We start from the raw sequence: 17,232 nt of genomic DNA, 5'->3' as shown, positions 1-17,232 counted from the left end.
TGCAGTTCCCCCCCCCCCCCCCCATGATGCCATAGCCCTAAATGCCAGCTACAACTCCTCACAGAGCAATTCCCTTCCCGAGTGTGACTGGGGAGACCAGAAGGTTGGCCTTACCCTCCAGTCTATCACGGGTTCTGCCATCTGTGTTGGGAATCTTACCCTAGCCCCTTCTACTTGCATCCCCGAAACACCTAAGTCCTCTGTTAAGTATCTCATTCCGCCCCAGGGAACTTGATGGGTTTGCTCGAGGACTGGCCTTATGCCCTGCATTTTCATGGCTTCCTTATCTCAGGAATACTGTATGCTAGTTATGGTCCTACCCAGGATTCTCTATCACAGTAATGATCAACTCCTAACCACTTGGCACCAACCTCCACACCTTCTAGAATGCCGTGAACCAGTCCTAGCTGTGACCCTCGCATCTATTTTTGATTTAGCAGGGTTAGGAATGGGGATAGCCTCTATTTTCTCCTTTAAAGCAGACCTAAGCTCCTTACATGTTGCAGTCGATATTGACCTCCGCTGCAATGAACAATCCTTGGAGGACTTAGTGAAATCCCTCACTTCCCTCTCGGAAGTAGTGCTCCAGAATCGGCGGGGGCTGGATCTTCTATTCCTCCAAGAAGGAGGCCTGTGTGTTCTGCTTAAGGAAGAATGCTGCTTCTATGCCAATTACACAGGGATTGCTAGGGAATCTCTAGTGGAACTTAAGAAGAGCCTCGACCAACGCCAGAAAGCGCAGATTGAGGCTGAGCCCTGGTACCAACAAATCTTTAATCGATCCCCCTGGCTCACAACCCTGATCTCCACACTTGTAGGACCCTTTGCCATTCTCATCCTCCTTCTGGCTTTTGGGTCTTGTATACTCAATAGCTTGGTCCAGTTTGTGAAAGATCTGAGGCATTGGAAGAGTGATTCAGTGCAATCATACCCAGGGAAACTCTCAGCAGAAGGCATAACCCTAGCACTTACAACACCAGGGGGAACTGACAGCTGAGGAGTAGAATCCAGCTAAATCCACTGCACATGACACCCATAGGAACCTAGGGATAGTATTCTCTCCACCCCAGAAGTGGAGCTGAGCCTCAGTATACAGGTGAAGTCATGAAAAAGATGAGTAAAAGACAAAGAAAAGGCCTGACCCTGGAAAGCTATTTCAGCAACAGGGAAAACCAAAGCGCAAACTCAAAAGGGAATAGCAATGCCAAAATATGTGAGCCCTCAAAGGCAAATGTGAATAGATGACAGGCCCAAAATGAACTGGAAGAGTTTCAAAAGAAGATAAAAATAATAAGGAATTCATAATAAAAATCAGAAAAGAAAATGATAGAAAAATCAATTATCTAATGCAAAAACTCACTTTAGAAAACAGATTCCTAAAAAAGGAAATACAAAACCTTAAATAGTAAAATAATTTTCTAAAAAATAAAGTACAAAGTCTAAAAGTAGAAAATGTTCCCTGCAAATTAGAATTGAATAAATAGAAGTTATTGACTCCATATGACAGCAGGAAACAAAAAAGAAAAATTTTTTTTAAGAATGCAAAAATAGAAGAAAATCTGAAATATTTTGCTGGAAAAAAAAGTCAACCTAGAAAACAAAAGAATGTGGAGACAACATATCAAAATTTGGGAAATGTTTACATTTCTAAATGCTTACATCAATAAAACAGAGAAAGAGCAGATCTCCTGTCTCCAGACCTGGCTCCTTATCCATGGAGCCAACTAGCTGCACCCCCCCCCCCCTTACATTATTTTTTATTTCATTTCATTTCATTTTATTTTATTTTTACCAGTTACATGTAATAAATTTCTACATAAGTTTTTCAAAGTTATATGATCCAAACTGATGAATCCAAATATGATCCAAGTATATGATTCCAAATATATGATCCTCCCTCCTTCCCTCCCCCTTCCTGGAGCTGGCAGGCAGTTCAATTAAATTATTTTTATTTTTTTTAATTTGGAAAATTTTATTTAATTAATGAATTTAGAATATTTTCCCATGGTTACATGCTTCATTTTCTTTCCCTCCCCTTCCCCCACCCCCTCCCATAGCCCACACACAATTCCACTAGGTTTTATACTTACATTATTTTTTAAAATTTTTAAATAATATTTTATTTGATAATTTCCAAGCATTATTCATTAGAGACAAATATCATTTTCTTCCCCCCCACCCCATAGCTGATGCGTGATTCCACTGGGTATCACATGTGTTCTTGATTTGAACCCATTGCCATGTTGTTAGTATTTGCATTAGAGTGTTCATTTAGAGTCTCTCCTCAGACATGTCCTCTCAACCACTGTAGTCAAGCAGTTACTTTTCCTAGGTGTTTTTACTTCCGCAGTTTGTCCTCTGCTTGTGGATAGTGTTTTTCTCCTAGATCCCTGCAGATTGTTCAGGGACATTACACCGCCACTAATGGAGAAGTTCATTACATTCGATTATACCACAGTGTATTAGTCTCTGTGCACAATGTTCTCCTGGTTCTGCTCCTCTCGCTCTGCATCACTTCCTGGAGGTTGTTCCAGTCTCCGTGGAATCCCTCCACTTTATTATTCCTTTTAGCACAATAGTATTCCATCACCAACATATACCACAATTTGTTCAGCCATTCCCCAATTGATGGGCATCCCCTCATTTTCCAGTTTTTGGCCACCACAAAGAGCGCCGCTATGAATATTCTTGTACAAGTCTTTTTCCTTATTATCTCTTTGGGGTACAGACCCAGCAGTGCTATGGCTGGATCAAAGGGTAGACATTCTTTTATCGCCCTTTGTGCATAGTTCCAAATTGCCCTCCAGAATGGTTGGATCAATTCACAACTCCACCAGCAATGCATGAATGTCCCTACTTTGCCACATCCCCTCCAGTATTCACTGCTTTCCTCTGCTGTCATGTTAGCCAATCTGCTAGGTGTGAGGTGATTACATTATTTTTTAAAACAATTTTAGTTTTCTAAAAAATGGATTGGACTACCTTAGAAGGTGTTAGGTTAGCTCTCCCTAGAAGACATTAGGCCCTGACTAAATGATGACTTATCTCGAAGGGGATATTGTTCAAGACCAAGTTGTATGACAGACTATCTGAAGACCCTTCTTAGCTTTGGAGATTCTTTGAATCTGCATCCATCTGTCTTCCTCATGCCCGGTTGTATCCTTATCTTAATCTGTATGGGTTGATATTATGAATATATCACCTCTTTATTCTACCCCCAGATTTATCCTTGTCTTTTCCCCCGTTGCTTAGAATAACGCACTCCACTTGACCAATGTCTGAGAAATTGATGTCAACGGAATGAATGCCTTGGTCAACATTTTGACACTGTTTTTTTAAATAAATCTAAAAATTCCAACCCATGAAAAGGAACTATTTGCATCTAGGTTACTATTGGCCCAAAGGGGGGAAAAACCACAGAACTATCAAGTAGTTCTAATAAGTCTTTAATTGAGGTAAACAGATTAAGTTGGGAAGAAACACAGAATGTGGAGTCAGTGAGGTGGTGCAGCAGATTGAAAGCCAGACTTGGAGATGAGAGGTCCTGGGTTGTTGTGGGAGAGCTTTGAGATGAAACCCCAGGTTTGGACAGATTACCCTTTGCATGAATGCAAAACTCCAAAACTTAGCTTAAAAAAAAAAAGAGAGAGAAATTGATCAATTTAGAAGCCATGTTGAAAGACCAGGAGATAGTGTGTGGGTGGAAGATGGCTGCCTAAGGGAGATGGGGTTTGGGGTTTTTATACCCTTTTGACAACAGAGGTTACAGGATAAGGAAGGAGTGATGGTGTAAATCAGGAATGAAATAATTTATTGAGGCTAAGAGATGACCAGTGGAATTTGATGGATAAGATTAGATATCAAGCTTATCAGAATATCACATATCTATGTTAATTGAAGGGAAAGTCCCAGGGAGAAGGGATATTCTTCTCAGGAAACAGAAAGGAATTTCTATGTCCCCTTTGACCTAGAAAACTTCTGGAGTTTGGGGTGTCCAGAGGGAAACCTGTAACCCTATATCAGGTTCAAATCTAGCCCAGACACTTCCAAACTGTGACCTGGGCAAGTCACGTAACCCCCATTGCTAGCCTGTACTGCTATTCTGCCTTAGAACCAACTTTAAAGAACCAATACACATTAATTCTAAGTTGGAAGGGTTGTTTGTTTGTTTTTTTTTAATAAGAAGACACACAGAACAGCAAACCTGGGACTTCTCATGATTTTTTTTTGTCATTCTATTTTTTTTCAAATATATTTTATTTCCCCAATCATATGTAATAATAAGATGACAACTTTGTTTTATGGAACCCCCAAATTTGCATATGTTACTTAGGAACTTGCCTTGGGGAAGTCCCAGGGTGACCATTGTCTTAGACTGAACAATAAAATCTTAAAGTAGCCAATGGTTTTAGCTTAGGATATAATTAGTAGATATAATCAAATCTTAAGTACTCTTTTGTCTTAGAATTTTCTCCCATTGTATCTAGACTTCTCCCAGGTAGTCCAACTCTTAGCTGGAATCCTTCTTCCCTAGTCTCCATTGTTAGCCAATCAATCATCCTTCCTGTGCTTTATTTGCCAGAAGGTATATAAGACCCAACTTCTTCAGCTTGTTGGGAAAAATCCCCTTTCAATGTGCTTTTCCCAGGAGACATTGTTCCCAGAGTCCTAGAGTTTTGTCTCTGTGTGGGATCTAGCTCATGACCCTGTGTAGGGCCAATTAGAGCATTGTCTCCTTTGTCCTGATTAAAGATTTGTTCTTTCTAACTACTTTGGTGGCTATGTTTTTTTTCAAGGTTGACAAAGATAAAATAAAAATGACAAGATCCAAATTGTCCCCTTCCCTCCCCCTCTCAGAGATGGTAAGCAATTTGATCTGGGATTATACATGTATTATCTTCCCATGAACTTTTGCAGAAAGCAAGGTGCTCATTTGTAATTTAGGAGAGGCTGGGAAAGGCATCCACCCTGCCAAGCCAAGGGAATGAAGCACTATCCACAGTATAAAATGACTGGGAGAGACCTAGATGCAATAGCAGAGCAGGGTGATTGGACAAGTAATTAAGGCTTAAATTGTCTTTTGTATAGTTCTGCCTGGAGTGATTGAAAGGTACTTGAGGCTTTATTGTTAATTTTGAGACAAGGGTCAGTCTGGGGGTTTCTTGAAGACTGGTTGTCAGAAACAAAGAGTCCATTTAGGAGTTTCAGAATTCAAGTTGTCAATCAGCAGTAGCCGCTGTAAAACAGATTATTAGAAAAAGGAAAGGTTGGCATTGGCCATAGGCACTTACTCTTATAGGTCCTTAACAACCTTAAAGCTTTGATTCCTTAAACAGGTGTATGATGGTAAGCATTTGACAACCAACTCTCCAAACAAAAAATATATGCAGAGCACATATTTTAAGTTTACATTATTAATATTTCCTTTATCACTTTCTTAAGCCGAGACAATCAACAAAACTAAACAAATAAATCACACGTTGATTTATAGCATTTACCAACTTCTGCAGTATAAATGCGCACATTGAAAATTTAACAATTGGCTCATTAGTTGAAATTGGCTTTAGCACAACCTTGCAATATTCACAGATCTGGAATATCAATCAGGAGATATTTTAACCCATTGCCAACTTAGATCATAAGATCTTAGATTTAAATATTTTGGCAAAAGATGGAGACCCTAACGTATGCCCATGGTAAATTCTATAGATGGGCAGTATTGCAGGAGACCATGTGTCTGCATCTTTGATAACTATCACCCTTTTCCCCAGTTCTCTGTCACTTTGGATAACTCACTTTCCCTCAATCCTGCCTCAATATCAATTATAAAATGGGGATTACAGTATTTATACTCCTTTCCTGATAGTGTTTTTGTAAGGAAAGGGTCAGAGAAATTCCTTTCTCTAGATCCGGACCCTGATAATCTCCTGTGATCTGAATAGAATAGAGGAAAGAAAGATTTTGAACCCAGCTCTTCTCCCTCCAGAAGTAAATTGTTTCCACCTAACCTCATACTATGCCTTCTTTTTTTCCTAACCGTTGCTGGATCTCCCCTAACTTGAAATTCTTTTTTTTTCACTTCCCAGTAAATTCATTCCCTCAGATTGTCCTGCCCCTAAATTAGCACACAAAAAATAGCATACCTATGCAAACTGAGATTCTCCTCTCCCCCCCCCCCCCCCCCCCCCCAGCCCTCTGGCAGCCTCTGGGCTCCTCCAGTCCAGGAGGACACCTGGCAGCTCCTCAGAAACCCACAATATTTTGCATCATCCCCAGAGCCCTGAAAACCCATCCCCTTCTCACCCAGTCTGCCTCCTTGAGCCTACAATGGAAGGAGGAGAGGGGGAGGGGTGGAGTGCAGAAAGCTTCTTCCTGGTGGTTGGAGTCTGTCCCCTTGTTATTCATCCCTCTTTCGGTTTTCCCATCACTTTGGACTGGTAACCAGGCAACCCTGGCCAAAGAGGGCTCAGGGACCTTGGTGGAAATAGAGTGAAGGAAACTGTCAGCTGGGCCCAGGGGTCTAATGAAGCCAAGATGGGGTGGAGGTGGGGCTGGGGAGGCGGGGAGGAGTGTTAAAGCTAAGATGATTAGCGAGAGGTCAGCAATCTTTTTTCTGGCCTCGCAGGGTTTCGGCACTCGGCTGGGGTCCCCAAAGGTGTAGAGGGCTCTGAGGTTTCTGCAAGGGTGGGGGGAAAGGTGGGAGGGCAAGGGAAGGAGTGAAGAAAGGAGAGTTGTAGGTATTGATCTGACAAGAGCCCGATTTATAGTCTGAATGCTTAATCAGAAAATATATTCATTAACTCCATGACTAGATGGATCAGAAGAGGATCATAGATTTATAGCTGCAAGGCACTTCGGGAATCATTTTGCCCAACCTTTTCCTTCTACAGAGAAGGAATCAGGATCTCCACCATCCCCATGCCCCACTCCCCAGCCTTTTCTGTGACTTTGTTGAAGCTACTTTTCCTCTTTAGGTCTCAGTTATGAGGGAGGTGGACTAGATAGCCTCTCAGATTCTATGATCTGTCTGGGAATTGGAAGATTGGGCTCCCTAGACAGGGCTTCCTCTTCTGAGAATCTTGGAATCCAAGGAATATAATAACTTGCTGAAGGTTGCTTGGGGATCATGAAATGAAAACAGATAAGTCACTAATTCCTCACCAGTGTCTTTTTGGAGGGTAGTACCTTCCACATAGATTCTATTTCTCCCAGGATCCTTGCTGGAGGCATGATGACACATTGCTACTTTCTATCTTTTCCTCCGCTAGACTAACTGCAGGCCAACTTTCGCTCCCTCTCTGCCTTTACTCCTACTCCCTCTGTTGGGACAACCTGACCTTGGACATGTTACATTGAAGGGGTTGGAACTTATCTCACATTGGTTTCATTTTAGCCTCCCAAAAGTTTGGGAAAGGCTACAGTAGCAGATTTATAAACTGTCTGAGCCTGTGAAGATTATCAGTTGGAACTGTACCATCCTGTGGTGAAGGAGTCAGACCCAGTGAGAGGAAGGAAAGGTAGCAACAGAACTAGGAGGAGAAATGAGTGCTTCCTGATTCCCAGAGTCAAGTGAAGTCAAAGAGAATTTATCAAGCACCTACTGTGCGCCAGGCACTGTGCTAAACTCTGGGGTTACAAATAAAGACAAAAGACAGTTTCTCCTCTGAAGGAGCTCATAGTCTAGTGGGGGAAACATTAGGTAAAGAATTAGAGAGAAACAAGTTATAGACGGGATAAATTGGAGATGATCTCAGAAGAAAGCTATGCCTATTAAGTGTGTGAGACAAAACTGAGTTTCTCTTCCAGGTGGTTGGAGTAAGGCCCTTTGTTAACGATCCTGTGGGGAGTTTCTCCATCACTTTGGACTGGTAACCAGGCAACCTTGTCCAGGGAGGGCTCAGGGACATCCAGGAATGAAAGTATTCTCTTTGTTGCCACTATCCAAGGGCAGAAATGAAAAAAGAGAGTGAATGTGTGTACAATGAGCTATCTCTTCTAACACAGTGGGTGAGCCTAGATAGCCATTTTCTCATTCTAGAGCAGAGCTGGCAAACCTTTTCCCAGTTCGTGTGCCCAGAGGGCAAATTAAAACTCTCTGTGAGCCCCCCCCCCCCCATTACTGGAGATTGCTGATGGAGAACGTGCTTGCTTTGGGCAGCTGGACAAAGGGGTGGGGCAAACAAAAAATGTCCTCTGGTGCTGGGAAGAGTGGGAAGAGAACAGCTCCCAGAGTGCTGGCTTTGCATGGGTGCAACAGCTTTGCCAATGTGGTTCTAGAAGCTTTCCTTCTCAGATCTCATCAAGCATAGCAATGCCCAGTAAAAGTGTTCAATTCATCATGGCCTTAGGGTGAGGGAATTAGCTCTGTGTGGTATTTCCAAGGATGGTTTAATATTATCAACTGTTAGGAGAAATGTCCCATTAGAGGTGTCACAAAGTGCCATGGACTGCCTCTAGAAGTAGCAGGTGCCCGTTATATGGATTCCCTAAATTAGCAATGAGCAATCACTTGTGGATATTGTAGAAGGTCAGATCTGGGCTGAATATGCCCGGTAAGGTTCTTTCAACTCTGAGATTCTGTCATAGTCTGTCCTTTTCAGTTTACAGATAAGGAAACTGAGACAGAGGTACTGACTTGTCCAAGATCTTAAAACTAGCAACTAGCAGAACCATGATCTAAATCCAGGTCTCCAGATCCTAAAATTTTCTGTTATAGGTGACTCTGTAGGGCTATGTGTACATGTATATATTTTTGTGTTTATACACACATAGATTACTTTTGTAAATAAATGTGAGTGGGATGTAACATACATGGATATGTATGGGAATCTGAGAAGGGTACAAATTGGCCCTTTACTCAGCTCCTGGGGGGAGCATTTTTTAAATTGGGAAAGAGGTCAGGTGTATATCAATATCTTGGAGAGAAGGAGAGCTTGTTGGCCATGTATAATAAATAAATTTCCAAACTCCAGCACTTTGGCAGACCCTGATCCTGTAGCTCGTGAATCTTAAAAATTCTCAGACCCTTCTTCAGAACACTTGGTTAAGACCATTCCCCATTTTAAACAATGAAGGTACTTGATCAGGAATGTGAGAACTCTATTCCACCCATACTTAAGCATACTTTAGGGGAAGATAAAGATGTAAACTCTTTACTGAACAATGAAAAAGTACTTAACTCATACTTATAGTGAAGCAAAAGCCTTAAGCTAAGTCTATTTTTAGGAAGGTGCTAAGTACCTATGAAGGTCAGACAACTTGCAAACTTGTAAGGGACAAGCCTTAACAAAAGAGGTATGAGGTTTTAGTCTACTAAGGTGTGAATTACTCAAAAGTTTAGTCTACTCAGGTGTGAATTAAGAATGGTCTGTCCTTTGGAAAATGTTTACTGTCATTGGTAGATGTGAGAACTTAGGGGAGGTGACATAGGAGAAAATTCTCTTTCAAAGGAGAATCAGAAGGCCTCTGAGGAGGAATTCAGCCTTGGAAGCTGAAGTGGAGCTCAGGAGCTGAACTAGTGGGTCTCTCTGAACACTAGAATCTTGCTTGGGACAAATCTTGTGGTGAGTGGATTAAAGATTGACTGATCTCTCTCTCTTAGGGCTTGGGCCTAGTCCTTTTCTCATTGTTCCTCTTACTCTCTCCCCTTCATTAATTCCTTAATTTGTATTAATTAAAATCTCCATAAAAAACCCAGCTGACTTGGGTATATTTCATATTTGGGAAAATTTCCCAGGCGACCACTTTATATTTGATTTAACTCAAGACACTATCTTGAAACCATATTTTTGCAGTTACAGTTTAAGGCAACCACTCTTTTATTTGTTACAAAATATAGGTATGCCATCCAGTTATTCCAATCCCCACCCTCTCACTGATGTCCACTTAACCATGTTCATCCCAGAATCAATCCCGAATGCAAGGAAGGCACCACACCAACACTAATCACAAGGGGGAACTTTGTTGCTCGCTCGCGCTAGGGTCCAGGATCTAGAGTACAAGTCCAGACCCCACCTAGGGGTTGATGCAGGGTTTATATTCTGTTCTATAGGCATAGAGAGCAGTTTCGCAGTTTCAGCTGCTGGCTGATAAGGGTAATGAGGCTGTTGCTGATGGGGGCTTCTGCCTTACTTCTCGGAAGGAATGTTCCTCTTAGACTGTGGTTTATGAGGGTCCTAAGTTTTTATCTGGGCCCAACATTCCCCCATTTCTCTTTGAAAATGTTGAGGAATCTTCCTTAAGGACAGGTGTCCTCGTATCCAAGGATCTCCAGGGCAGGTATAGTCTGATATTGCTGCCCAAGTACAATGAGTTGCTTGGTCTGGATGTGGTCCCTCATGAAGGTCACAGGGTCTGATGGTAAGGAGGAGGAGGAGGAGAAGGAGAGGACCCAAGAGGGTCGATATGAGGGTGGTCAGCCATGGGGATTTGTGGAAGTTTCTCATACTAGTATTCCTGGGCTTCCCGTTCTCTCCTCCTGGTTGCCAGCCCTTCCCTGAGTTTTGTCATGGTTCCTTCACCACCTCAGAGTGGTCTGCATAAAAGCAGCATTCTTCCCCAAGGGCTGCGCATCGTCCTCCTTGCTGTAAAAATAGGAGGTCCAGGCCTCTCCTATTCTGGAGCACCACCTCCAATAGGGAGGTTAAGGATTCCTCTAAGTGGTTGATGGAGGCCTCTACATGGGCCAAATCCTCGTCTACTGCTGCCTAAGGGCTGCCAGTCCCTGGTGGTGCAATGTGAGGGAAGCTATCCCCATCCTCATTCCTGTCAGTCCAAAGATAGCGGCCAATGTTATGGCCATAGTGGGTTCCCTTTTTCTTACCCGATGGGGGGCCCCCAAAGCGGAAGATTTCTTCCCTGGGATGAAAGAGTATATGAGGCAGGACTGAGACCAGGAGGCATCATTCCCTGTTCCCCACATGGAAGGTGCTGAGGGCTACACATGGGGTGAGGCCAGGGCTCGAGTACAACCACCAAGATCCCATAGGAAGTATCAGGAATTTGTCTCCATTTTGTGAGGGTGATGGTTTGATATGGGAGCAGAGATGACTATTGACACTAGAGACATTCCTGATGCAAAGTCCCGACCCCAGCATGGATTGCACAGTGAGGCCGACTGAAGTGGGGGCTTCTTCCCCCCAATGACAAGAGGGTGGGCACTCCTCCTCCTCCAAGGAGTTGTAAGAGACATGGCTAGTGCATCATTAAAAGGGGGCCTGACATCGAAGCCTAACCAGTAGGGCCCGGTCAAGTTGGAGCTGGTACTCTTCAGGGCGAGGTAGGCCACTTGCAAGGGTCTCTAGAGGGGGTCTCCTAGGGATTCAGAGGTCTCCTTGGGGTCTGGGGTCTCTACGGGTGGGCTCTGTCCAGCCATTACTGGGGAACTCGGTATTGGTGGTAGGGGTGGAGGAGGAAGGGGAGGAGGTTGGGGCGTGGGTTCAAAACCTCATTAGTGCTGACTGGGGCTGATACGGGGGCAGGGGATTTTTTTTATGAAGATTAAACTTCCAGGGTTCAGACCCTCTTTGTAGAAACGGAATCCCCAGATGAGACAACGAGCCATCCTGGGTCTAGGGGGTCTAGAACTGTTGAGACAGTGGCAGGTCTGTCGGGAGGAGGGATGAGTGTGGCCAGTCCAATCAACCTTACGAGGTTCACACCCAGGGGTCGCCACTTCATGTGTAGCTAGGGGTCAGAGGAGGGGGGTTTCCTGTCAGTTGCCAAAGTTTTGCAGCCCCAGTAGGTGCAATAGTATTTGGTGGGCTGGTTGCAGTAGAACTTCCTGGGGTTGTAGATGGGGCAAAGGTAGTATCCAATTTGGTCTAGACAGGGAGAAATAGGGGCTAAGTTGCAAGGGTAATAATGGAAGCTTGGAGCACCAGGTTGGACTGTGGTCTGGAGAATGCAGGAGTCTTCCCAGCAGAGTCTTCCCAGCAACCCAAGGTTGCTGGGAAGTTACCATGAGGTTGGTAAGAGTGGCCGAGGTCAAAGATCACTGCCAGGAATAGGATCCTGACCAGAGTTGACATGATGGTGGAAGTGGATCTTCAAGAGGTTCTGGGGATGACGAGTAGCTCTCCACTCCCCACTTCCAGTCACCAGAGGATCCGCACAGTGTACATGAGAATGGTATATCCAGGGAGCAATGCCCTCATCTTTAAGGGCAGTAGGAGTCACGAGAAGGACAACATAAGGACCTTTCCATCTAGGTTGAAGAGTCACTCCATTATGCCTTCTGAGCCACACTTAGTCCTCAACCAAGCTGAATCCCATGGGGTTCATGGGGAGAGGATTGATACACCTTCCGAATGAGGGGCCAGATATTTTGGTGGATTTTGGCAAGGTCTGTGACCATCTTGATTACATCTTAGGGAGTTTTAGTAGGGAGGGTACCGGGCAATTGCGGGAGGATGGGGGGGGGGGGTTAGACCTGTAAAGGATTTCAAAGGAGTGGGGTTATGGGTATAGGGGGTGTTCCTCACATGGAACAGGGCAAAGGGAAGGAGAGTCACCCAGACTCCGCCAATCTCAAGAGCCAATTTGGTTAAAACCTCCTTAATTGACCTATTCATCCTCTCTACCAGTCCAGAGCTCTGAGGGTTATATTCACACTGCAAGTGCCAATTGAGCCCTAGATCCCCAGATAACCCTCGAATAAACTTACTCACAAAGGCTAGGCCATTATCAGACCCGATTGAGGTTGGAACCCCAAAGCGAGGGATAATCTCCTCTAAGAGTTTCTTGGTCACCATCGAAGCTGTTTCTTGCTTCGTGGGGAAGGCCTCAGTCCATCCTGAGAAAGTGTCTACCAGGACTAAGAGGTATTGCTAGCCATTCTTGCAAGGTTTGCCTTAGGTAAAGTCTGCTTCCCAATGTTGGCATGGTCTTATCCCCCTTGTCCACGTTCCAACATGTTGGCCAATGATTCTGGCCAGCTGCATTTGTTGGCAGGCCAATCACTTATCATTGAATTCCTTGATGATAGACGTTTTGCCTAGAAACCACAGTTTCCCTTTCTGGAGCAATTGGAGCAATTTCTTGTCGCCTAGGTGGGTCAAGTGGTGTAGGTATGTACATAGGAGCTGGCCCAAGGCTTGGGGTAACAATAGGTTTCTGTCAGGATCTTTAAACTAGTCTCCCACCTTACACCTTTATGGGTGGAAATCCACTCCAGGTCAGGTAGAATTGCGACTGAGAGAGTCTGGATAGGTGGTCCAGCCATACCAGCTTCATGGGCTGCTGAATCTGTTGCCCTATTCCCACGGGCTTCAAGAGTATCCCCTTTCTGGTGAGCGGGTGTATGCACCAGTCTACCATAAATCCCACTGGTTTCCCCTCCACTGTAAGGGTTACCCAGGACTTGGGGAGAGGAGCCAAGCCCCAACTCCCCTAATCACTGTTCTCCCTAGCCCATAGGATCTTGGCAGGGGCTGATGGCTGGGGGTAGGCTTGGTCTTGGTCCCTGGCCTGTTGTGGGTCCCTTGTCCGGGAGTTCGAGTCTGCATGACTCAATTCCAGGCACTCCCACTTCCAATGTCCTTTTTTCTTACAAGAGAAGCATTGATTTGGGTGGGTGGGGGGGGGGGCTAGCAGGAATTCTGGAGGCCATAATGCTGGACTAGAAGATTCGAGCTAGTTCCTTCTGATTACAATGGTCCTGTTTAGCTCTGTAATCCCTCTCCTCCATTCTGATTCTGTTGGCTTGTTCCTCAGGGGTCTCCCTCCCATTGTAGACCTTCTCAGCCACTTTCAGGAGATCAGAGATAGTCTGATCGCCTAGGCTATCAACCTTTTGCAGTTTCCTCCTGATATCGGATGCTGACTGGTTGATAAAAGCTAAGACTACTGCAGCACAGCTAGATTCTGACTGTGGATCCATAGGGGTATATATTGTCTGAATGCTTCCTGGAGCCTTTCCACAAAGGTGGCTGTGCTCTCCTTGGGACTCTGTCTTACTAAATTTACCTTAGCCAAATTAGTGGGTTTACGAGCCTCTGCTTGGAGGCCAGCCATGAGAGTCTGGCGATAGACACAGAGACACTTCCTACCTTCAGGTTGATTGTAGTCCCAATTGGGGCAGTTTAACAGGAATGCCTCATCTATGAGGTTGGGCTGGTTGGTGGAGTGCCCATCCAAACTGGGAACATTTTTCTGGGCTTCCAAGAGGATCTGGTCCCTCTCTTCTATGGTGAAAAGAACCTGAAGTAGCTGCTGGCAGTCATCCCAGGTGGGATGATGTGTGAAAAGAATAGACTCGATTAGGGAAATGAGTTTCTGGGCTGTTCGGAAAAGGGGCGGGTTGTGTTTTCCAATTATACAAATTGCTGGAAAAGAAGGGCCAATATTGGAAAGTTCTCTGGTCTCCTGGCTGGGTAATCACCCTCACTAGAAAGAGGGAGGCAGAGGACGAGGGCTCATTTGGTCTGGGGGTGGAGGCCAGACTTGGCTGTCCCCTTCCCTTTGTGCCATAGGCTGGACCAGAGGACAATGACTGATCTGGGCTGGCTGGGTGGTCCCCTTGACGATCTCCTGGGGGCGGGGCATAATGGAGTGGAAGGGGCGTGTCCAGTGTAAAAATTAAATTTAGTCTCTAGTAATAAAATATTATATTTTATGAGGTTTATTAAGGATTATTAGAATTCAAGGAATAAAGAAAATACATAAATAAGAAACCACGTGCCTATGGCTGATTAGCCAATTCAGAATACCTGCGCTTAGCTTACTTACTACATCATTGCAATGGGAGAGCAGAGCATAGAAGAGAGAGAGGTAGGCATTACTGCCAATTTAAATACTAATTGTGATCTTGCTCAGGTGGAGACTCAGGTGAGATTATAGGGAATTCTGGGAAATACCAAGGACTTCTGGGGATTGAAGTCTAGGGTTCAAATCTCTATTTTTACACCAGGGGCATGGGTGAAGAGTTGGGGAACACCTTAGGAGCGAATGGGAGAGGTTGCTTGGAATCAGGGTCTGCCACTCCCACTGAGAGGGTACATACAGACAGGGTTTCCTGGGACAAAAGATTTCAGACAATGGTGGTGGTGGTGGGGTCTAGGACAAGGTCTTACCAAGTGAGAATGTAAGGTATTTGGTCAGGGTGTCCCTGTGGGCCAGGATCTATGACCCTTTCCCTTATCCTTTTAATGATGTCCATTAGGAAGGTCCCCTCTCGGAGCCATCCCTCTCCAAGGGTGGGCCATTCTAAGGAACAGGCAGTTATCAGCGTGCTTCTTTTCACCTGTAAGGACAGATTATGAGCTCAAGCTTTGAAATCCTGAAAATGGTCCAGGATGATGGACACAGGCCTGGAACCGCCTTGTCCCACGGTGGCCTGTAAGAGAAACAGTAACAGAAGACACTGAACACAAACGATGATCACAACGCTACTGAAACAGATACGCTTAGGACTTGACAAAAATGAGAGACACCAGTTTACCGTATGGTCACTCACCCGCTCATTCACACTTAACGGAGGATATCCTGGCTGCCGTCCAAAAGATGTCCACTGTTCCCCCAGAAGATCGGCACTATCCTCACCCTCGGGATCTCCTGCCAGCACGTCTGCTTGGCACCAGGGGACTCTAAGCCCTCCTTCAGATTCCTGCCAGGCTTCCTTCACACAAAGTTCCCAGTCAGCCAGCGCTGCCTATCTGGGACCTTTCGAAATGGATGTCAACAACGTCCCCGGAGGAGTCACAGTCTGGGATCAGTTATGAGTCTAGGGCTAGCAATAGGCTTCTCTGTATAATCCCCGGGGTCAGAGGGGCTGAGCCCAGCCAGAAAGCTTTATTCCTCAAACTCTTGAACTTCCTCTCGCAATTTGTGTCAAGTCTGATGCCTATTTCCGCACTGAAGGGACCCCTGTGGGAATGCCCAAGACAAGTTTCCCCTGTTGGGTGCTTGCTGTTCTAAGACTTGGGGATCCCGGACGAGCCCCCAGTATTTGTACCAGAATCAATCCCAAATGTAAGGAAGGCACCACACCAACACTGTAATCACAAGGGGAACTTTATTGCTAGCTTGAGCTAGGGTTGTAAAAATGGATTGGAATCCAGGACTTCAATCCCCACAAGCCTTTGCTCCACTTCCCCAGAATGCCTTGTAATCTCACCTGGGCTGAGATGAGATCGAGAAGGGATTTAACCTGATTGCAAAGGCTTTTGAGCTCTTTTTGGACTTCCGTTTTGGAGCAGAGGCGTCTCCTCCATGATGTGAGATTATCTTGTCTAGGCCACTCTGGCCTAGGCACGTGTTTTTTATCCTGTCTTTTCTTTAATCCTTAATCTTCAATAAACCTCTAAAAAAATATAATACTCCTTGCAGAGAGAAACTAATTTCTACCTGCCTCAGTCTCCCCTAAATTTTAACTGTTACAGTGTCCAGGACCAAAAGTACAAGCCTAGGGGTTGATGCAGGGTTTATATTCTGTTCTATAGGTGTAGGGAGCGGTGTTCCAGTTACAGCTACTGGCTGATAAGGGTAACAAGGCTGTTGCTGATTGGGGGCTCGGGGGCACCCTGTTCTGCCTGACTTCTCGGAAGGAATGTTCCTTTTAGATTGTGGTTTATAGGGGTCTCAAGTTTTTATCTGCACCCAACAACCAAGTTCTTTATTTTCTTAGGGCATTTGGTAAATATCAATGTCTCTCTGCTATTCTTTGCTTTTGCTTATATCCTGCCTGCCCATCACCCATTTCTCTGATGACATCCTTTCTGTAGTATTCACAACATTGCACATTTATAATGTGTAACCTCCTATTCACATCCACCTCACATCCTTCATGGATGAGCCTCACTGGGTGGTCCATTGGGTGAACCTCAGGTCCAAGACTTTAGAGCCTATGGGGCAGACAGGGAACGGAATAGGCATTTATTAAGCACCAGACACTGGGCTAGCTACTTTATCTTTACAACTCCCCTGGGAGGCAGGTGCCTCTAGTCCCAGGTTAATGAATGAATCCTCCATTGTAATTCCCCTCTGGTGCTTCAGCATGGTATGGAGGCAAGCCAGGGTGAGGACTCAAAAGCTGTTACCATGGGTAGTACAGGCTCTCTCAGGCCCTTCTTTGCTGGAAAAGTTGTGACATGCTCCAGACATATCCTGTATCTGCCATCTGCCTAAAGAAGTTCAGGTTGACTTATCACAGATCTAGGGCTAGAAGAGATCTCAGAGGCCATGTATCTCAACACTTATCTTTTACTAATGAGGAAACTGAGTCCCAAAAGGATA

The 17,232-nt window shown here is 44.9% G+C and overlaps 1 long non-coding RNA gene across 1 annotated transcript; it reads right to left on the bottom strand.

The window, feature by feature from the left end:
* Positions 1-3,429: 3,429 nt before the first annotated feature.
* On the bottom strand, positions 3,430-14,475 carry LOC103095491 (uncharacterized). Its single transcript, XR_459985.2, has 2 exons — positions 14,049-14,475; positions 3,430-3,629 (listed from the first exon to the last, which is right to left on the bottom strand). It is a non-coding gene; the product is annotated as an uncharacterized LOC103095491 (long non-coding RNA).
* Between the last annotated feature and the right edge of the window lie 2,757 nt (positions 14,476-17,232).

The sequence above is a fragment of the Monodelphis domestica genome, chromosome 1 (genome assembly GCF_027887165.1).
Source record: "Monodelphis domestica isolate mMonDom1 chromosome 1, mMonDom1.pri, whole genome shotgun sequence".
Taxonomy (NCBI): Eukaryota; Metazoa; Chordata; class Mammalia; order Didelphimorphia; family Didelphidae; genus Monodelphis; species Monodelphis domestica.
Note: the sequence above shows the minus strand (reverse complement) of the source record. Positions and strands in the feature narration are given on the sequence as shown.